Raw genomic sequence first — 24,125 nt, forward strand, 5'->3', positions numbered from 1 at the left:
TTTCCAGCTTCCTGGATTGCAAATTCACCTCATTCGCTTGGATTTCTCCTGCAAATGGGGTAATTTGCATACTGGGGCTGAGTCTGTGCAGGACTAGTGCAGGAGCGCTTGTGCACGTCCCTACAGGTTATTCCAGGATCGCACAGCAGACATATTTTCTGCTGGAGCTCCTGAACTAGTCCTGCACATTGTGCGGGGTTGCAGAATCTGGGGGAATATGTGTGTATGTGTGAGACAAAGAGAAGGAAAGAAGAAATCCATATAAAGTACATATACAAGATGTTTGTTTAATACTTACTCCCAAATTTTTCCATTTTAGCAAATTCAAGTAAGTAATTTCAATCTAACTCTGTCTTTTAATATTTGAAACATCTCATGTCAGCCTTTAAACCCCTACTCAGAAACATATGTGTTCTTTCTCTTTCTGTTTTGTTTCTATGGTAAAACAAATCTCCATTCCACTGTAGCAAAGAGGAAGAAATTTCATTTGAACTGACTACTGTTAACATATCTTGATTTTACTTAAGTGGTATTGGTGCTGAGAATAGCCTTCAGTGCCAAGTAACAGCTACTTTGTAATATGATAGCTGGCAAATTAATGATACAGCATACACAAAAAGAAAGGCAATCAGAGGTAAACGCTAGCCAAAATGATACAGGACATCTTCATATTTTTATTCCTTTTCTTTGATATCCTGTGAAATAACATTAAATGGTGTTCAGTTAATGTGATACAGAAATCACATGGATACAATACTATGTGAAACTCTGTACAAGGTCTTCCCATTTTTGACAAATCACAACTGATTGTGATATGATGTGTTCCAGTGTTAATAAGAGACATCAAGAAATAACACATTTAGGCATCTGTATCATGTCAGTTAATCTATGAGAATACCCTTCTTGGTGGACCATCAGAGGGTTTATCCTTTCCATTGATTTGAATTTGAAAGGTCCCACATTTGGGAATGTGCACATTTTGTGCCAATGCAGTGTCATTACTTGTTGGCTACTTTAGCATGCTTTCAACAGCATTATCACCTTTAACCAACAAACTCTAACCAAGAAATATAAAAGAATAATAAAAAAATATATATAAAAGAATATAGCTGTCAGTCTTATAGGGAACTCCAGAATGCACTGCTGGCTGGAAGGGGCACTCATCTACAGGGGGTTAAAGGAAATGTTTTCTGACTTCTGACCCATCAAGACAGCCCTCTTAACTAATAAGGTAAGAATATATCTCTTCCATGTAACATTCTGGACCTCTTTTATCTCTGCTTGGTTGGTTTGAGTCCTAAGTAGTAACCACAAGGTTGGAAGGAGTGAGAGGTTAATCAAGGACCTAAGGTTCAGAAAGCTGAACCCTGAAATACAATAGGAAAGAGGTAAAAAAAAGTATTGGAGCTGTAGTTAGGGAGACATTGGTTTGTGAATAAACTTCTGCAATTTGACCATTCCTGAAACAACCACTGGAGGCATCTATGCCTCTAGTGGAATAGGCTTTAACCATTCACCAGTGTGTAATTTGCCACTGACAGCAAAACATAATAAGGACATCGATTAACTTTTGAAAGTATCTGTTCAGAAGCTGTAAGCCATTCATTTCCTGGAGCAAAGGAGGTTAACAGCTGGCCCACCTTCCTAAAGTTGTGCAAGTACTTCAGATAACACCTTAGCCGGTTTCTTACTTATTTTTTGAAAGACCAGATAGGGTTCCCTAAATATGATGGCATGAAAGTGCAGCATTAAATGTGAAAAGGTGACATCCATTAGAATGACAGTCTTCTGACTAATGAAGTTCAGGGTCACTAAGCTAGCCCGCTCAAAGTGTAGAACAACAAGCCTTATGTTGTGACATTCTGGTTACATACAGGACAGGAAGTTTTCAAAACAGAGTGAAACTTCAGCACTTCATTCAAAACACAAGACCAGCCAGTGTTCAATTTCAATCCTTCTGTTAACTGATCATGAAGAACAAAACTAGCTACCCTCTGCACCTCAGCCATGAAAAATCTGAGATACAAGCCAAATAGGATGTCTGGAAGCTGAACTGGGACTGTTCAGTTCTGAAAACCTTTCCAGTTGGAGACATGGGAGTGTTAAATGGACAGCTTCTGAGCAGCTTTAGTAATATGTGTAACACCAGCTGGGAGATTCTGTGGGATGAGGCAGTCTACATCAGAAGTCAGACACAGAGGTGGTGTCAGCTATCGCACCAGCTATGGAGGACATGCTTCGCTAGGACTGGAAGTTTTTCCTGTATTAGCATGAATTGTAGCATTTGAAACCACGCCCTTCTTATAATAAATAAGGTAATAAGAATGGGTTTTGGTCTTTCTTCCTGGAATTTTGCAATGATGTGCAGGATTAGCAGAATGGCAGGATGGCACACAAGAATCTCCTGTGATATGGAACAAAACTGACTACATTCCCATTTCTCTGTCAAACTGAAAAAAAAATAGCGATACTACTGCTGAGTGCTGAATAGATTAATCTCTGCCATGCTTCACTTACAATGACCAAGATCAGACATGGCCTCCAAATCAATACCTTCAGGAACCAACTAGAGCAGTGTGTCTGGTTAATGTAGAGGTCTGCAGCTCTCATTAAGGGAACATACCCCTTCTAATATGCAAGAGTGTAGGTGAGTTCCCTGTCACACAAGCAAACCACCCATGATCTGCAACATGTTTAGTGGGAGGAAGGGAAGTTCCACCAAGAGGTTGACAGTAAGGAAAAGTCTACTACTAAAGGTCAGGGAAAAAGATGTCTGCCACCAGGAAAAGGTCTGCATTCATCAATGCTTTACACTGAACTGCAATATCCACAACTGCAGGTATGCAGTTGGCACCACAAAATCCTGGCTTTCCATAAAGCCTATAAGACATAACAGAGCTGAAGGCTGGACTCAATGTTTTGCTCTTAGCCAGCTGACTAAAGGCATGACCTCTTAACCCTATCCCAGGGCAGAAAACAAGCACTGTATCATGTCCAAATATTAATCTATGAAGGTTTTCACCTGAGAAGGAGTCATGCAAGACATTTCACAATTTATGACCACCTCTAGGGATGGCTACCATGTAAGTAACCATTACAGTAAAGCTCTAGAAAGTTCCTGGATGATAATACCAGGAATCAGTCATCAGGTAAAAGAAGACTCTGATATGCTTCTCCCTGCAAGACTTCAGACGTACGGTGATAAGGTACAACCAACTGGCAACACTGTACACAAGAAGTAATACAGACCCATGGTGAACCAAAGGAATTTTATGTCTGTATCCTAAACCCTGATGAGCCACAAGCATATAACTTACAACACCATCTGTGTGCTGTATGCAAGCTAGGTTTTGAAATCCTAAAGGGTAATTATTCAGAACTGGAAGTACTGGATGTGTTGGCTGAAGTTGCAGAGGTCCAAAATAGGATGGAAACTGGCCTTCCCCTTTTAGGGCAACCCACATTCCTGTACTGAAAATGTGACAGCCTGCATAGCTTTTTTCAGCATCAACATCTGGACCTATTCCATAGAAGTCCACTAGGACAATTCATTCTGTGGAAGGGCATGTGTACTTTAAGGCATGGCTGACATTGAGCGATTCCACAATCTACTCATCCTTTGTAATGGTTCTTCAGGAAAGGTAGAAAATGCATAACTATCCAGCACTGATAGTTACAGAACACAATCATAAGTGTGGCAGTGTAGCAGTGAAGTCATCCATTTCAGTAATGCCACCAACAATGAAGGAGGCATACCATGTGATGCTTCATAACTTATTTGGAGGACAGCTTGACTTAAAAATAGAATGAGGTGGAGAAGGCAATCAAAATGTGATCATAAGGACCTTTCAAAGCAGTGCGGGCCTGTTTCTTCCTAAAGTCATTGACCAAGTTCTGAGAAACCTAGCCAAAAAAAAAACAAATCTTCTGGCTAAATCTGGTTATCCAGATGTTTTTTTTTTCCTGAGATTTTCCCAAAAGGAGACTAATCTCAACCACTCCTTACCAAGCAGACAAACATTTGGCTTTCATCAGCATTAAAACTGCAGGCAGAAATATGGAAGTTTACTTTAAAACTGCTTACAGGGTCTCAAAAGATCCTTCTTAAATGCAGACTTGTGGCTATCTTCCACCTTTTCCACTGCCTGAGTTACCACAGATGTCCAGAATTTGGATAAAATGAAATGAATAGCTGAGGGGTTCAAGTCTAAATGTGTCAGAGGTGTACATGTTTATAACTCACCTATCCAAATTTAATTGCCTTGTTATGTTGCATGGTACAAAAACATAAGATATTACAAAGTGTCAGCATGCGGATGTTTGGCTATGGACTCAGTTCTGCTGTAAACTGTATAGGAATCTATTTTTCTAGAGCCAAAAGAGCAGAGTTGAATGCCTCTAGTCTTCTGGAATATTGATTAGGATAACAAGTTCTACTGGAGGGAGGATTCATGTCTTCTCAGTCCACTTTCTCTGATACACAGCAAGGTATTTCTGGGGAAAAGTGACTGGGCTGTGAAACAATTTAATGGTGTTACTCTTGGGCTCATGAGGAGTCATCTGAGGAGAAGCTGGAGGGGAATGACTGAATGACCTTGTCTATCTCACTGACATTGACTGATGGGTCTTCTGACTCCTCAGTGAAGGATGAGAGTGAGAGAATTTCATACAACAATTAACTCCAGGAGAATGGCGATGCACACTTTAGTTCAGCTGTGAGCTTGTGACACATCTATGCTTGATATTAGATAATATTAATCCAGTGTGACAGTATGCACCAGCTTTGGGCATATGAAGGACATCCCTGCATCAGGCTCATCAGCAATGACATAAGGCCACGTAGGATCACAGGTGTATAGTAGGCTAATGACTACTGGGTCCTTTATAAGTCTAATCCAGCATCCCATATGACTTAAATATGTGGTTATACACCTGCCACTGAAGCTCCCTCTAGATATAAATGCATATTTTATCTAGGCCTGAACAGTGAACTCAGGAGCAAGACTACCTGACTAGTCTCCCCTCAGGTTGGACTGAAAGATAATGTAGGGCCTAGGTGAAGACCTAACACAGGAAACCTTAGCCTTCACTTTCCCAAATCCATGATTCTTTAACATGAGAGGGCACTCATTGGGAGCAGGCTGGTTAGCCTCAGGTTCCTGTCAATCAAACTGGGGTTAAACAGTGCAAGCACTCAAGAATGTACCCCCCCCCACCAAAGTAAAAAGCAATAATGTGCCTTCTCACATTCCTTCCTCCACTGTCAATAATGACTTATGTGGGTTCTACTTTTCAATATCTGGAAGTCATTTTTAAAATAAGGATACCTGCAGGAGGGATAGATCTTAAACTACCGTCTGAGCTTCAGTCCTTGAGGCCATGTTTACAACTACCCTCCATTAAAGTTCCATAGAGACCCCTCCTGCCAGTCTGTCACTGAGGCACCCATAGTCAGATAATCTTTTGGACTACAAGGTAGACCAAAAGCTTCTCCCTACAGAAACAATGTCACAGAGCTGAATCACTGGCATCTGTAACTATGTTTAATGTTGCATTCCTCACCCAAGTAAGACAGGTGATGCCAGCTCTGGATTTGCTTGTGTTATAATGTTTACAATGACACTTAAAGAATACAAATGCAAAGAATTTCACTAATGACAACTAAGTTCATGACTGCAACTGTGCAGGGGGGGGGGAAATGCTGGGGTCTGGAGACAGAAATGTGTATGTTACCAGTGCGTGTGAACCAAAGACGTGCTTTAGTACAAGATACATGCATCTCTGCGCATAGAATTTTTCAAACATTTGATAATTTACCATTGATGGGAAGGTAAAACCAAGCAAGGATCCATCAAAGATAACACTTATATTAGAGCTGCACTCCTGCATATGATGTCCATGATCTAAAGCCCAGGAGAAGTCATAGTGAAATGACATATGCTCAATATGCCTAGTGTTAAATAGTAATTGCTTTGTATTGTGAGGACCATAACATCATAGCAGTAACACTGACAAAAATACACAATGATGAATATCAAAACAGCATATTCAGTATAAGCAAAAACAGCATACTCATGAGTACATACAATCTGCTTCCCTTGTGCTGTGAATGAACTAATGAATTTTCAGCTACTACAAACTGATAGACTTTAAGATTCTGCACTATTACACCAATTATACAAAATATGCACATCACTACATATTGCTTTCTTCCTCACGTTTAACAAACAGAAATGTGGCTTGCATTCTACATAGCTACAGCCTAGCTTACCTTAGGGAGGATCAAAACATTTTCCAGAAATGTAATTTAAGGTTGGTCAGTTCATTTGTCCTAATCCACTTAAAGCTCTACAGTCACAAAAGGTTTTAAGAGGTCTATTACAGCTTTAAGCTATAGATTAACTCAACTAGCCACTGGGGCATTCAGAAAGTATTGCATAAAAACATACTTAATAAGTAGAACATGTGCATACTCCCCTGGGAAATTAGAATTCAATACTGAAATATGATAGTGGAGTTGTCTGGCAACTTACAGATTATGGAAATATCGCCACTGACTTCCATACAAGCAAAACATGATGAGTTCTATTGTCTCAGACTTTGTTTTGCACAGCACACTATCCAAAATAAACAGAATTTTGAAGTGGGAACACGAGTCTTGCCTCCAACATTCCATCAAGGATTAAAATCTATATTCTGTTATTAGTTTAGCTCACTGCACAAATCTCTGCTAGTTTTCTGTAATCTGGGTGAACCCTAAAAACATATGCACTGTGCACAAGGAAGGATACTGAAACATTACGTTAGTATCTTAATTTAATACTTGTATTACATATGGTCATGCACTCAGCACATTCTGTTCATATTAGTTGTCAGTGAGGGAATTAATAAAGAAACTCCAATGAAAAATAATTCGACAGAAATGCAAGGCATAGTTCACACAGACATGCATGTTCCTTTGTACAAAAAAAAGAACCAAAAATCAGTGTAATGTAGCCCCCTTTCCATTTTAGAAGACATGATATTATTAAAGGACATTACAACAGAGGTGATGCTGTGACCTTTATGGAATTTATATTGAGCACTATTCAAAAGGGAGTATGTTCTCAAATCATAACCTCTCAACTGTACAGATTTTCACAGAATGCCCAGATTGTGGTCTTAAAGTTTGGTCCATTCTTCATAAAATTGTGGTTTTCTGGCAAATTAGTGCAAATCATTAAATAGTGAAGTTAGAAAATAATGACAGACGTTTGATTTTCAGACTTAATATCCCTCAGAACATCCATGCTAATGCAAAACCTGTTATTCTATCAACTTTATAAATTTGTAAGAGCAATAGTTAAAAATTGTCCCTATTTTTGGGCCATTGTCCCACTTTTATTTATGGCTTTGCCCAGATTTCTTGCTCTACGTGATTGAGACATATTGCTCAAATGCTCTAACTAAAAAGCAAATACAGCTTTCTAATATGCCAAGATGTAAATTGCAAACAGGGACATAAGACAGAGTTTGGTTAAGGACATGCCAGTTTAGAAATAATGACAATGATAACAACCTTCTATGTGGCTAGAAAGTTACCAAAGGTTAGCTATGTGAGATAAAGGCAGGGGCAGAAAGCTAATGTAAATTTTCAAGAACTTAGAATACAAGTTACCAAGAAAGTGCATGGTTTCTCATGAGGGCTCAGCAGATTTTCAGTGGTATGGAAGTCAACTGGTTAAAGAGAAAAATAAAGAACTGCCTTAAGAAGGATGGCCAGTGGGAACAGAAGAGAAGACCAGACATATGGGGGATGGATTGTAGATGTTCTCCAGATAGCTTGCATATGAACCCATGACTCACACTGGGTCACTGCTGCAACTGCCATCAGCTTGAAAGCAACAGCAAATATGGAAATGGCCCATGAGGTGGTTAATCACATGACACTGCATTCTACATAGCTACAGCCTAGCTTAATTTAGGGAGGATCAAAAAATTTCCAGAAATGTAATTTAAGGTTGGTCAGTTCATTTGTCCTAATCCACTTAAAGCTCTACAGTCACAAAAGGTTTAAAGAGGTCGATTACAGCTTTAAGCTATATATTAACTCAACTAGCTACTGGGGCATTCAGAAAGCATTTTGGATATAATAAAGTTATGTAACTATCTTAATGGTAGTTGACTTTAGAATAGCTGTACCTTCTCTTTTATTTCTGAATGAAGAATATGGCTTCCATTTACACCTGATTCTGTGAATTTATATTTAATCCATACCCTTTGCTTAAAAAGAGCATGGGATTATGGAATGGTCTAAGGGTTGGTAAAAATGAACTTGGAGGGGAAGAAGTTGTAGAGAACACTAAAGCAGTGTCTCAGTCTACCTACAGATGGAGGGCTAGTTAATCAATGCCAGTAAAGTCAAGACAGTGAGCCTAGAATTTTCATATAGTTTTCAGAAAATGAGAGAAAGCTATGGAAATGTTGATACTAAGAGACAATAAGCAAGCAGCTTTCTACAGTTTAAATTAAGACTTTTTTTAGCTAATACATGAGCAACGTAGTGCTCTGTGCAGGCAGAGCATAGAATGTAGAAACTGTTTGCTACATTTATTGCAAGCAATTTGCTACAGTTTAAAAGAAGAAATTATATACAGATTTTTTTTAAATATGCAGAAGGTGGGTTGGGGACAGGGAACAGAAATGGGACCTGAATGCCTGGGACAGAAGTGAGATAGGGGCACGCCATGCATCTGGCGACCTGACTGGTAAGTTTGTAGAAGGAATAGTATATTTTATTTCTTGCTCTTCAGTGGAAGAGCTGAGGACATGAGGATCTCACTGTAGTAAGTCAATAGGATGGATATCAGCTTATTATAGTAAAGTGTGAGTGATTTTTTATTTTTTTTGCTAGGGAGGGGTGTGGATCTCAGTGAATTAAGTCAATTGCATTGGCGTATTACAATGAACTCATTTCTTTTTTTCTTTTTTTGTTCTTCGCTTGGGGAGTTGGGTGTTGGTTTGAGGTATCAGCACAGGATGCTTTTGGAGCCAGCTACACTGTTGTAGAATGTTTCATTTGCTGGTAAATCACTGAGGATTAAAGTTAGTCACTAATGCCAGGCATTAGAGTTGCACAGCATCTTGCAGTCAAAAGAAGTTGGTGTACACTGTCTGTGTCTCTCTTGCTCATGCTCTCAGTCTCTCTATCTCTGACATGTACCAACACAAACACACCCACATGTACACAAGTGGCACTTTTTTGTATTTTTTTTTAATTTGCACTCAATAAACAACAGGGCCACATTTAGTGAATGCAAAAATGCCTGTTGTTTTTCAGTCCAAGTTTCATGACACCTTAATATACTGCTGTGAAGTGGCCATTACCTCTACATTAACATCCCGTTAGAGGACATTCATTCTCCAATTACAGTGAAGATATACACTTCACCCATTCACTTAACAGTACTACAAAATTGCTATATGACAAGTCATATTTATGAAACATTAAATATAAAATTAAGCTTAGAAAAAAATCTTAATATTGAAATGTTAAAGCATGGATGGTGACATATAATATATAAGTGAGCAGTACAAGAGGCAATCATTCCTAGATAGTCTAAGAAGCAACATCAAATGAAACAAAAATGAAATTTAACTATACAATGCCATTATTTGAAGATATGAAAATAGTTAAGTTTTTTTTTAATAATTTCATTGTATTGTAGTAATAAAGCATGTTCTGACTGTATGTAGTGCATATATATGGCACAGCTGTCTTTTTCACTAAGGCTTTCTCTTTATGACATATAAGGTAAAACTCTGCATTACTCAGACCCAGACATGATTTACTGCTAAATTCTCCCATGTATAGTGCCAGTGATAAAGCAATGTAATGACAATCATCACAAACCAACACAAAATACATTTCCTTTTGCTACAGTTCTATCTCCACTGGACATATGTCCCTTTCCAAGCAATTGGACAGACCACAAAGGTTCCTTATGAAGAAAATGCAGTGTCTTCAAGATCTGTGGTATGTGGACAGACTGAAATCATTGTCACTTTACTCTGTGCCATACAGACTGCTCAGAGATGACCTGTGCCTTGTATATTGAGCAATCTCTGACCCAGCTTTAATGGAAATGCTGCACATTCATAAATCAAATGGTACGCAGGCCACTCGCTCAAAGCATCTTAACCTGGTATGTTACATCAACAGAACTTGCTGGAGAAACATATTTTGTCTAATAGAAGTTGCCCCATCTTTGGAACAAGCCTCTTATTCAGGTTAAACAAATCCCCTCATTGGCCCTATTTAAGTATAATTTGGGTGATTGGATGGGAAACTGGAAATTCACCCTGAGGTTTCACCTGTATCCATCTTGGACAGGGGCAACAGGTGCTGATTTTAGTGTCTGCTTGAACCAGACAACCTTGGGAACACATGTTGAACCTGGCTAGGCTTGTAAGGGCCATGAAGCCATTAGCTTAGAAACCTCCTATGATCCTATGTTCTAGGTAAGTGAGATTAAGTGTCACCTTTAGGCTAAGTAGACAAATGATATTAACTTATTCTTACTGCAAGTGTGCCTTTACATTTTGTTCATGAATTACCAATACTGCTGATTTAAAGCAAGGCTGGAGTAATACGGTCTTCAAATACTAAAAATGGGTATCAGTTTTTGGCATTTAATTTCCAACCCCAGTGCTATAGCATGTCACAGAGGTTTTTGACAAAAAATGTAATTGTACTAATGTCTGCATGCTACAGTATCTTATATTTATCACCCATTCCAAATAATTTTGTTCTCACACTCCAGTTCACTTATGACACATATTAGTGGTGATTAATTCATGAGGGGCAACTGTGGTATCAGGATCTCATTCAGCCTTACATTTGTGCCATTTATGACGACTCCTGGCACTCAGTTTATTTTAATAAATTCCATTATCTTTGTTTCTGTAAAAAAAAAAAAAAAAAAAAAAAAAAAAATCACATAAACTAGATGTCTTTATTTTAGTCAGGGCTAACAGCCTATCAGTGATCAGCGCATTCAGCAGTAAGTTTTAATCAATGTGTAACATCTCGCAATCCCCCTGTTAGTTTTCTTTCCAGCATCTTTGGCTTGATTTAAATATATTACTCAGTTTGCTTAGGTGAGCTCTTTAGTAGTTCTATTCACCTCCGGACAATAACTACAAAAAGATTGCTATAATATATTTTGGCAGCCTTTCCCTCAGGTTCACAGTTGTTGTCCTTCTTTTCATACTACACACACTCCATGGCAATGTTTGTCATACCAGCGGTTGTGAATGGGGCATTCCTTGAACATAGTTCCACTGCGGCAGTCACAACCTTGATTCAATTTTAAAACAGTCTGTTATACACAAAGACATTAACAAACATAACTATATAAATAATATACAAATTATAAATGATAATAATAACAGGAACAATAAACTGAAACAGAACATAATTAAGTTTGCATATTACAGATGCCCTTGCCTTGGCTCCAACATATTTTAGAGTTCGTGACAGGGGTTATTAATTCATATCAGGAAATAATACATGAAAAAATATTCCTACACTAATGAGCAGCCAGTTGCAACAAAAGTTTTAAAGACTCTCAGGGTCCCAGCTTGCATAACTATCAATCCACAGGGATCTATGTGAAATGATTGAGTTTTCAGAAACTTGAAATTCATATGGAAGAGACCATATGATTGAGTATTTGAAAACTTGAACATGAACATAAAAAAAAAAAAAAAAAACACAAAAATCTACTTTTTTTACATTTATGCAGGGGGAAAGCCCCCCTGCACTCCCCACAGCCCCTGCAAATTATATATACCAACTCCAAGATCGTACTACAGTCAAGAAAGCAGTAAATTTTCCAAATCCACACTGCACTGCAGTCTCCATTCAAAAGCTTAGAGTTTTCAAAAACTTGATCATAAGGTCTCGACCATATGAATTTCGAGTTTCTAAAAACTTGATCAACAGACAAGGATCCATCCATAGATATGCCTTATGTGAGCGCTATTAACTTTGGTTTAAATAAGATTTATTCTACAGTTTCTTAATTTTCTAATTCACTGCAACTTTGCTACATGAAATTGCATTTGTCCTCATCATAATCAAGATTAGACAATTAAGAATACCCCCAAATATTTTTTCCCTTTTAGGGTATTGAGGGTAGACAGAACCAAAAATAATGGAGGACAAAGCCTCAGAAATAGGGGCAGAATTTAAATATTGCTCTTATGAAATTTAAAAAGTTGCTAGAGTAGCAGGTTTTGCATTATCATGCATTTTCTGAAGGATGTGAAGCCTGACTTCAATCCTTAGTGAGTTGTTAGAAAAACAATTTTTTTGAGGAATTGACCAAAAATATGAGCCAAAAATCTAGAAATTCTGTGTAAACAGGACAGGAGATGACCTCTTCAGATAGTTTTTCGGAGGGCCTAGTCTACGTGTGTGTGTGTGTGTGTGTGTGTGTGTGTGTGTGTGTGTGTGTGTGTGTGTTTGCATGTGCATATATGTATATATTACTAAAGGGTGTGGGGGGTTGGCATAAAACTTTTTAGGTTTTGAGGTGCATGTTCGTTAAAGCCACCATTGTAGCTAGATCTTCTATTAATTCTGGATAGTATTTTAGATGAAAAAGGGGATATCTATGTCCAGATATGAAAAAAATAATAAGAATCAGGATGAAGGAAGAAGTTATAGGGCTATTGTTTGACATCATTTCTTTCTTTTGTGCATTTACTTGTTTATTTTCAGTTGTGTTAGGTGAATACATTATTATGGCATATTTACAAGATTTCAGACAAAATTGGTCTCTGATTGCTGAAGAGGCTTGCTTGTTTGATTTTTTTAACACCTGTACTGAATTATTACTTAAGATATAAACAAACATAAATTTATATTAAATAAAAAACATGTTAACATGTTCACAGTTAGAAAATTATTCATCACATATATTCTTTTGTACAATTGTCATCAATCCAACATTACATAAAATGATAAATACTTGTCTCCCCTTAAACCTCACTCCTCCTCCAAAACATTATTCTGTATGTATTGTTCTCACAATTTCCATTTTTTCTGTGTCACTTGCTCATAGCCCTTTCTAAATATTCCACTTCCAGTTATTTTATCTCTTTTGCAATATTCAATACTTCAAATACAGTTGGCTTAGACTTTAATTTCCATTTTCTAGTAATTGCTTTTTTTGGCAGCCATGAAAATTAAACTTAACAAGGTCTTAGTATGTCTAGGCAATTCAGATCTTATATCCCAGCTCAAAAAAAAAAAAAAATTTCCTTAGTTATACTAATTTTCCCATCCAATATTTCTGACGGAGTGCTCAGTAGGGAATTTTTAAAGTCTGACAGCTCATTATGTTCCCAAAATATATACTCCCAATTATATATTTCTTCCCCATTAGACCTCCTACATTTGCCATCTACCTGAGGAAAAAGTCTATGGAGTCTGCCTGGTATATAAAATACATAGGCAAACATTTCAAAGTAAAAATCCTAAATCTTCAAGACTTTATTTCATATTTGTGAGCCATACATATGTCCTCCAATTGCTTCCTTGTGAATTGCTTATCCAGTCTCTCTTCTCAGTCTTTTCTGCCTTCCTCTGATTAATTTCAATAGTTATCATGCAATATCTTAATGCACTACTAATTATCCCTTTTTAACAGTATCTTCTATTCTAGATGCAACTAAAAACTCTAGCAGAGCAAGTCTTTCACTTAGGATTCCTCATCCCCTTCTTTTTGCTTATACTCTGATATCAATCCCAAATAGGGAAGGCAGTCTCTAGCTTGCAGTTTAAGTGTCTTCTTGGCCTCTTCTGACTTTATTACCTTTCTTTCTCTCCACTAGTTACATGTTCTCAGTACCTTGGTTCCCTTGCCAGTGTTCTCCAGAAATGTTCAGCTCCCTCTTGCTTATTTTGTGTAGGCCTAATTGCAGTCATTCCCTTTAGCAGAATTGCCTTTTTCCATTCTCATGCTGGCTTAGCTCTTAGAATACTTTATGCTACTTTATAAATATACTATTCCATATGGTTTTGTTATTCTCCTTAAGGACCTGCATCCAAAATCCTACTCTCTCCTTATTTCTTGAATTTCTCCCCTGCTTCATCATCATCCCTTTCCACTTTGAATTATAGCTGTCTGCTTGTGTTATGTATATGACCCTTATCTGTGTAGCTCTAAAATATGCCTTCAAATCAGGTAATCGTAATCCACCTGCTTGTTGTTTGAGGAAGTCACAGGGGAAAATGACACCTGTACTTCAGAATTTTTACAAACTAATTAGAAGAGATCCAACAGTCAAACAGTCAAGCTATAGGTATTCAAAGAACGTTCAGTTCTCGAGAGGCAGAAGAGTAAACCAAGGAAGGAAACTTCAACACAGGTGTCAAGAAAGGTGTTAACAGTCATCCTACCGAGTACAGAATCTATTAGAGAAGGTCAAGGACAGGTGGACAGACAAGCAATGCTTAGTTATGACTACTCATTGTCATTTCTACATGATTTAAATGAACAAGGCAGGTCCAGAATTTCAGACTTAGTGAGTGATAATTTATTGTCACATGATGAGGTGGCAACACCTTTGCACTCTAATAACTTAAGTTTAGACAGTGCAAGTGGTGTATCTTTCCCTATTTTGCCATTGAGTGAGGAGGGAGTAAGTCACGTTTTTTCACTCACACCAAATAATATGAAGGAGTCAATGTTAAATGGATATTTTCCTCCAGCAGGTTAAGCAGGTTTTAAAATCACAGCTCATATCACACAGACAAAGAGAAGATAGGAAATGGTGTTTACAGTGAGTTGTTTGACTTTTTAGATTTAGATGAGGTGCAGAAGATAATAGATTCTGATGCATTAGGGTCCATGGACCTTGTTCAAGCTCTGTGTGATCTAGACAGGCATTAACCTAAGAACTTAAAGTGAAGTCTTAGGATAATTGGGCCCTGGACTTATATTATATGGCAGTCATTGTAAAGAAAGAACCAGGTCAAACACCCTTCTACTGCATAGTAACTTCCTCATTATTTGAGAGGCCCATTTCATTAAAGGAGGCCTCTAAAAGATCTGGTACAACTAGAGACTTAGGAAGCTTAAAGCCACAGATAAACAACAGAGAAGGGATGTCAGTCACACAAATACATGGCTTAGTGTTATGTTCCATTAGCCTACATCCAGTTTTGGGCTTTACAAAGATAATTCAGGTCCTACCTTTAAATCTTGTTGAGTATTCAATAAAGGTAGATGTGACTTTAGAGTGTGTAAATTCACTTATACCTGCAACATTTATGGAGGTAGACATCCAGCAGTCATGCAAGTTCAAGAAAGGAAGGGGCAGTACCACACATATACATTTGATAGCTAAGGCAAATGTTTCTTTTGAGTCACAATTGGATAAGGGTAAGAAATCTTTCAGGGGTTCAACAAGCCTTATGCCTTTTATAGATTTATGTAAAAAAACACTGAAGCACTGTGTCGACAGGTAAACCAGGAACGAACGACCAACTAAAATAAATGCATTTATTCCACAAGTAACAAAATACATATTGTGAGCACTTGCATATAATAGAATATTATACTTCATCAGACAATGATCCACCACATTCTGTTCATTTTAAACTTTCAAGTAATAGTGTCATCATGGTGTCATTTCCTTTGTCTTAATTAATTACTTTCCAAATCAAACTATACATGTTGCAAACACTACATTCACTAACATAAACACTTACAAAATAAATAAAAAGTATTATGTCCTTATTACCCTCAGTAGCCTACCTACTATGAACATGTATATATACTTACATAAAATACTTAAAATGCAATTATAAAATTTATATACATCTATTATTTTATAAAAATTAATTAACTTAACCATTAAATACACTATAATCAATTGTCAATTCACTATAAAAAATATATTTTCTGAAATTCTAAAAACCATGTGTATATACATATATATATATATATATATATATATATATATATATATATGTATATATATATATATATATATATATATATATATATATATATATCCTATACTACATTTCATCTCTCCACCTCTCCTATTAATATAACAGTTTATTATGATAATCAACTTTAGCAGCTTCTATATTTCTTTTAACCTATCTTTAATGGTGACAAATTTTATTTCTTTTTAACGCTTTTAGTTTAAGCAAAGGTGCTATGGAGCTACGCTCATTAATACCTGGCTAAGTGTCTGCTTGCAACCTTACCTGCCATTCTAATTCTTTAATTTCTAAAAGTACATTCCATGCTTTTTTATCATCAATTATAACTTGATCTATAATGGTGTAAGTGAATGAATGATCTGGATGACTATTGATGTGTTTTGCTAAAGCATTATTCATATTTAGTTTTTTTATTGCATATTCATGTTTATATATACGCTGACATAATTTTCTTTTGGTTTTCCCTATATAATAGGCTAAGCATGATTTGCATTTGTTTAAATAAACTACAGCTTTTGATTCACAGTTATATTTGCCTTGTATTTGATATGCTCTATTTCTTACTAAAAACTCAGTGCCAACTTCTATTTTGAGGCACCATCTACAAAACCCACATTTTTTCATGCCTAGCATTTCAAAATTCCTATGCAAATCATTGTCTTTTAACAAATCTTTCAAATTTCTCCCTCTTTTATACACTATAAGTGGCTTCTCTCCTACTATATTCCTTAAGTCTTCTTCCTGATTTAGTACGCTCCAGTTTTTCTCAAAGATCCATCTTAAAATATTAGCTTCTTATACTGTATGTAATTACCAATGCCTCTGAGAATTTGTTATTCTTATCTTGGTTTGTATTCTCAATTATTTGAGATGCAACACTATTTTCTTTTTCTCCTTCTATACTACAATTTTCAATTTGCATATTGAAGTTTTTTTTATCTAAAATAGGTTTAAAATAACCTCTCTTTCTTTTGTTTATTTCTTTTTCTACAATGTCATTTAAAAAAATGCTAGGGTATGCTCTAGCAAAGAACATGGATCTTAAATTAGAACATTCTTCTAAAAAATGTTGCTCTTTAGTAATAGTGTCATCATAATGTCATTTCCTTTGTCTTAATTGAATGTTTGCGAAGTAAAGTAATTCTGAAAGGGTTACACATGTGGCGTTTCCCTTAAGGACTAATAGAGAATTCGGCTTTACATATACAGCTATTAAAACTCTTTGACAGAACAGGGCAGGAACTGCTTGAACTTTTAGTAAAACACAATCAAGCAAACATTGATGAGCTCAGTAATGACTTAAGTACATTAGCACTATTTGTGAGCATAACTCATATGAACAGGCACAATATGTGCATGTGCATATTTATAATAATGTTGAACAACAAACTGAATACTTGAAAAAAGGAAAAATCAGCAAATTGAATGTGACCTTCAAGATTATGCTAACGGAGTAGCATATCCCAGGCCCCCTGAACTTCAAGCACAGAAAAGGTTTAATAACGCTAGCATAGATGAAAATGAAAGAGTTTATGAATATGTTAACAGTCAAGAAACATACAATCATAATTATCCTGAGCTAAGAAGGTCTGAGAGACTTAAAAATAGAGGCAATGTTCCATTCTCAAATAGCCAACAAGCAGCGGGGTTTCAAGGAGCGAGACCCAACACCAAACAATGGAGGACTTGAATAATATGGAACATAATGAATTGAATAGCAGCGATACACTCAAATCAAATATTAATGATGCTTGCACAGTGGTATTTAATAGTAAACAAGATTTTAAAGTGTACAATTTTTCAAATGTAGTTTGTACTAGTGAAACAGCTGATTTATTGGCGAAGGGAATGACCTTTGTGCCTTCTGTCTATAGCAATTTTACTGATACCATTTTAAATTTAAAGTTGTATCTTAGGAAAATTAATTTAAAAGTATTGTACCAGACTAACATAATTAGACAGACCAATATGTTCAGCATTAGTAGTATTTATAACCCTCCCCTCCACCCTAAACTGGTAACATATGAAAAGATCTGCGAAATAGACATAAAAAATTTGAAAAAATATCATCATGAAAGAAAGGAAAAGAATAATCTTAGTACAATAGAGCAGCAGACCTTGGCTCAGATAAGAAAGGAAAAAATATGCATAATGAAACCAGATAAAAGGGGAGGAGCAGTAATCATGGATATTCAAGATTATAATAGAAGGTTAAATAATATTTTAAACACTGACACATATTTGAAAGTGTCAATGAATGAAATTAATGGAGCATATAAAACAATCGATATGCAGTTAAATGATATGTTCATAGATAGACGCATCAGAATAGAATTGTATAATTATCTGAATGTATCACCTGCTAGAGTCCCTGTGTTGTTTGGAATCCCAAAAGTGCATAAATCTATTTCTAATCCACCTATGCGTCCCTTAGTAGATGGAAGGGACTCTATCACATCAGCGATTGCAAACTATATAGACTTTGAATTTAAAAACATTCTCAAAAATCAAGAACAAATTTGTAAGGATTCCTGGTCATTTCTACAATATATGAATAACATAGAATATAACAGTAATGACATCTTGGTCACAATTGATGTATGTGATCTGTATACAGTTATCTTACAAGAGATAGGGTTAGAATGGACCAGTGAAATGCTACAAGATAATCATATGCAACAAGACAAAATTAATTTATTAATGGTGTTATTAGAAATAGTTTTGAATTATAATTTTTAGCATTCAATAATGAATATTATTTACAGACAAAAGGCACTGCGATGGGCTCCCCATGTGGGGGAGCTTATGCTAATATAACTATGGCCTATTGGGAGAAGAAATATGTTTTTAATAGTAGATTTAATAGATTTATTAAATCATACTTTAGGTTTCAGGATGACATTAGCATTATCTGGCAAGGAACACAAGACATATTGGAAGAATTCCTGTTATATATAGGTCAAACTACAACATTTTTTAAGTTTACATGGAATATTAGTAATGACTATATGGAATATTTAGATATTAAACTTATTAAAGACTATAAATAATATAGATATATAGCTCGTATATATAGGAAAGAGACATATTCCAATAGTTTATTACATTACAGCAGCTCACATCCTGAACATCAAAAAAAGTCCATTGTAAAAGGACAGTTAGTTAGAGCTGCACGTATGATTACTAAAGAGCAACATTTTTTAGAAGAATGTTCTAATTTAAGATCCATGTTCTTTGCTAGATCATACCCTAGCATTTTTTTAAATGACATTATAGAAGAAGTAATAAACAAAAGAAAGAGAGGTTATTTTAATCCTATTTTAGATAAAAAAAACTTCAATATGCAAATTGAAAATTGTAGTATAGAAGTAGAAAAAGAAAATAGTGTTGTGCGTGCAAGAGACCAGATGGAAGGGAAGTAAGGCCAGGTGTTTAGGAAACGGGTTCAAATTGTTCTATCATGGTGTGGATGGCAGGAGAAATGGGGTAGGGGTTATACTAAAGGAACAATACGCCAAGAGTGTTTTAGACGTGAAGAGAGTGTCTGACAGAGTGATGTTTATGAAGCTTGAAACTGATGGTGTAATGATGAATGTTGTTAGTGCATATGCTCCACAAGTTGGATGTGCGATGGATGAGAAAGTGAAATTTTGGAGTGAGTTGGATGAAGTTGTGGTGAGTGTACCCAAGGGTGAGCGACTAGTGATTGGAGCGGACTTTAATGGGCATGTTGGTGAAGTGAACAGAGGGGATGAGGAAGTGATGGGAAGGTATGGTGTTAAGGAGAGGAATGCAGAAGGTCAGATGATTGTGGATTTTGCGAAAAGGATGGACATGGCTGTGGTGAATACGTATTTTAAGAAGAGGGAGGAGCATAGGGTTACGTACAAGAGTGGAGGAAGATGCACACAGGTGGATTATATCCTATGTAGGAAGGCCAGTCTGAAGGAGATTGGAGACTGTAAAGTGGTGGCAGGGGAAAGTGTAGTTAAGCAGCATAGAATGGTGGTCTGTAGGATGACGTTGGTGATCAAGAAGAGGAGAAGGAGTGTGAAAGCAGTGCCAAGGATTAAATGGTGGAAGTTAAAAAAGGGTGATTGTGAAGTGGAGTTTAGGGAAGAGTTAAGACAGGCACTGGGAGGCAGTGGAGAGTTACTGAATAGCTGGGTAACTACAGCAGAACTAGTAAGGGAGACTGCTAGAACAGTGCTTGGTGTGACATCTGGCAGAGGAAGGAGGACAAGGAGACCTGGTGGTGGAATGAGGAAGTACAGGAGAGTATACAGAGAAAGAGGCTGGCGAAGAAGAAGTGGGATTGTCAAAGAGATGAAGAAAGTAGACATGAGTATAAGGAGATGAGGCGCATGGCAAAGAGAGAGGTGACGAAAGCTAAGGATAAGTTGTATGGAGAGTTGTATGAGAGATTGGACACAAAAGACGGAGAAAAGGACCTGTACCGATTGGCTAGACAAAGGGACAGAGCTGGGAAAGATGTGCAGCAAGTAAAGATGATAAAGGATAATGAGGGAAAGGTACTCACAAGAGAGGAGAGTGTGTTGAGTAGATGGAAAGAGTATTTTGAGAGGCTGATGAATGAAGAGAATGAGAGTGAGAAGGTTGGATGATGTGGGTATAGTGAATCAGGAAGTGAAGCAGATTAGCAAGGAGGAAGTAAGGACAGCTATGAAGAGGATGAAGAATGGAAAGGCTGTTGGCCCAGATGACATACCAACGGAGGCATGGAGGTGCTTAGGAGAAATGGCAGTGGAATTTCTAACAAGATTGTTTAATGAAATTTTGGAAAGTCAGAGGATGCCTGAGGAGTGGAGAAAAAGTATTTTGGTACCTATCTTTAAGAATAAGGGTGATGTGCAGAGTTGCAGTAACTACAGAGGGATAAAATTGATCAGTCACAGCTTGAAGTTATGGGAAAGAGTAGTAGAAGCTAGGTTAAGAAGGGAGGTGATGATTAGTGATCAGCAGTATGGTTTCATGCAAGGAAAGAGCACTACAGATGCAATGTTTGCTCTGAGAGTGTTATTGGAGAAATACAGAGAAGGTCAGAAGGAGTTGCATTGTGTCTTTGTAGACTTTTAGAAAGCATATGACAGGGTGCCTAGAGAAGAGTTGTGATATTGTATGAGGAAGTTGGGAGTGGCAGAGAAGTATGTAAGAGTGGTACAGGATATGTACGAGGGTAGTGTGACAGTGGTGAGGACTGCAGTGGGAGTGACAGATCCATTTAAGGTGGAGGTGGGATTACATCAAGGATCAGCTCTGAGTCCTTTCTTATTTTCAGTGGTGATGGACAGGTTGACAGATGAGATCAGACAGGAGGCCCAGTGGACTATGATGTTTGCAGATGACATTGTGATCTGTAGTGAGAGTAGGAATCAGGTTGAGGAGACTGTGGAGAGGTGGAAATATGCTCTAGAGAGCAGAGGAATGAAGGTCAGCAGGGCTAAGACAGAATATATGTGTGTAAATGAGAGGGAGTATAGAGGAATGGTGAGGATGCAGGGAGTAGAGTTGGTAAAGGTGGACGAGTTTAAGTACTTGGGATAAACAGTTCAGAGTAATGGTGAATGTGGAAGAGAGGTGAAGAAGAGAGTACAGGCAGGGTGGAATGGGTGTAGAAGAGTGTCAGGAGTGATTTGTGACAGACGGGTACCAGTAAGAGTAAAAGGGAAGGTCTACAAGAGGGTAGTAAAACCAGCTATGTTATATGGGTTGGAGACAGTGGCATTGACAAAAAGGCAGGAATCAGAGCTGGATGTGGCAGAGTTAAAGATGTTAAGATTTGCACTCGGTGTGACTAGGATGGATAGGATTAGGAATCAGTATATTAGAGGGTCAACTCATGTTGGACAGTTTGCAGACAAAGCAAGACAGATGAGATTGCGTTGGTTTGGACGTGCTGAGGAGGGATGATGGGTATATTGGGAAAAAGATGCTAAGGATGGAGCTGCCAGGTAAGAGGAAAAGAGGAAGGCCTAAGATAAGGTTTATGGACGTGGTGAGAGAGGACATGCAGGCAGTTGGTGTGACAGAGCAAAATGCAGAGGATAGGAAGAAATGGAAAGAGATGATCCGCTGTGGCGACCCCTAACGGGAAAAGCCGAAAGATGATGATGATGTTGCATCTCAAATAATTGAGAATACAAACCAAGATAAGAATAACAAATTCTCAGAGGCATTGGTAATTACATACAGTATAAGAAGCTAATATTTTAAGATGGATCTTTGAGAAAAACTGGAGCGTACTAAATCAGGAAGAAGAGTTAAAGAATATAGTAGGAGAGAGGCTACTTATAGTGTATAAAAGAGGGAGAAATTTGAAAGATTTGTTAAAATACAATGATTTGCATAAGAATGTTGAAATGCTAGGCATGAAAAAATGTGAGTTTTGTAGATGGTGCCTCAAAATAGAAGTTGGCACTGAGTTTTTAGTAAGAAATAGAACATATCAAATATAAGGCAAATTTAACTGAATCAAAAGCTGTAGTTTATTTAAACAAATGCAAATCATGCTTAGCCTATTATATAGGGAAAACCAAAAGAAAATGATCTCAGCGTATATATGAACATGAATATGCAATAAAAAAACTAAATATGAATAATGCTTTAGCAAAACACATCAATAGTCATCCAGACCATTCATTCACTTACACCATTATAGATCAAGTTATAACTGATGATAAAAAAGCATGGAATGTACTTTTAGAAATTAAAGAATTAGAATGGCAAGTAAGGTTGCAAGCAGACACTTGGCCGGGTATTAATGAGCGTAGCTCCATGGCACTTTTACTTAAACTAAAAGCATTAAAAAGGAACAAAATTTGTCACCATTAAAGATAGGTTAAAAGAAATATAGAAGCTGCTAAAGTTGATTATCATAATAAACTGTTGTATTAATAGGAGAGGTGGAGAGATGAAATGTAGTATAGGATATATATATATATATATATATATATATATATATATATATATATATATATATATATATATATGTACATGGTTTTTAGAATTTCAGAAAATATTTTTTTATAGTGAATTGACATTTGATTATAGTGTATTTAATGGTTAAGTTAACTAATTTATATAAAATAAAAGATGTATATAAATTTTATAATTGCATTTTAAGTATTTTATGTAAGTATATATACATGTTTATAGTAGGTAGGCTGCTGAGGGCAATAAGGACATAATACTTTTTATTCATTTTGTAAGTGTTTATGTTAGTGAATGTAGTGTTTGCAACATGTATTGTTTGATTTGGAAAGTAATTAATTAAGACAAAGGAAATGACATCATAATGACACTATTACTTGAAAGTTTAAAATGAACAGAATGTGGTGGATCTTTGTCTGATGAAGTATAACATTCTATTATATGAAAGCGCTCACAATACGTATTTTGTTACTTGTGGAATAAACACATTTATTTTAGTTGGTCATTCGTTCCTGGTTTACCTGTCGACACAGTGCTTCAGTGTTTTTTAGTTTGGCTTTCTACTTTCCATAGATTTAAGTAATGCAATTTGGAATCCCCCCCATTAAAGTACACGTTTTGGAGTGGTTATTAGCAAGACATTCGTGTCAGAATTGATAAATGGCTTCAAAAAAGGTATTTCTTTAAAGTCTAACATAGACCAAGAATTAGTTTATTGCAAGAATCTAAATCAATAAAGGGCAAAGAGCTCACAGTTAAGTCATTACTGGTTAATGAGACTGAAAAATGTAGTGTTGTTGGCTCATTTTAAGCACCACCACACCATCCCTTTGTTGTTTCTCCTCTGGACTTAGTCCCTAAGAAAAATGAGGGTTAATTCTTCCTTAGGTTCATAAACTGGTACTAGGCTAACTGCCTTTGTGGGCCATTTTAAGCCTAGCCAATTACCCAATGTGAGAATCAAACCATGCACCTTCTGTTTGTAAACACCTTAACCATTATATCAGCCTTCCACCACTTATCCTAATCTGAAAGCTTTTCTGCCAGTGTTGGAACTGATAAGTATAACTTGAAAGTTTTATACTCTTTACTCAATCATGCAATTCAATCTATTCTAAAATTTAAATATCCATGGCTTGCTAAATTGGTAACAGAATCAGCATTTCAA

At 36.6% G+C, this 24,125-nt stretch overlaps 1 protein-coding gene across 1 annotated transcript in view; it reads right to left on the bottom strand.

The window, feature by feature from the left end:
* PRKN (parkin RBR E3 ubiquitin protein ligase) overlaps positions 1-24,125 on the bottom strand; it is a 4,754,857-nt gene that overhangs the window by 2,816,338 nt on the left and 1,914,394 nt on the right. The window lies entirely within an intron of this gene.

The sequence above is a fragment of the Protopterus annectens genome, chromosome 1.part0 (assembly GCF_019279795.1).
Source record: "Protopterus annectens isolate FY-2018-M chromosome 1.part0, PAN1.0, whole genome shotgun sequence".
In the NCBI taxonomy this organism is placed as follows: Eukaryota; Metazoa; Chordata; order Ceratodontiformes; family Protopteridae; genus Protopterus; species Protopterus annectens.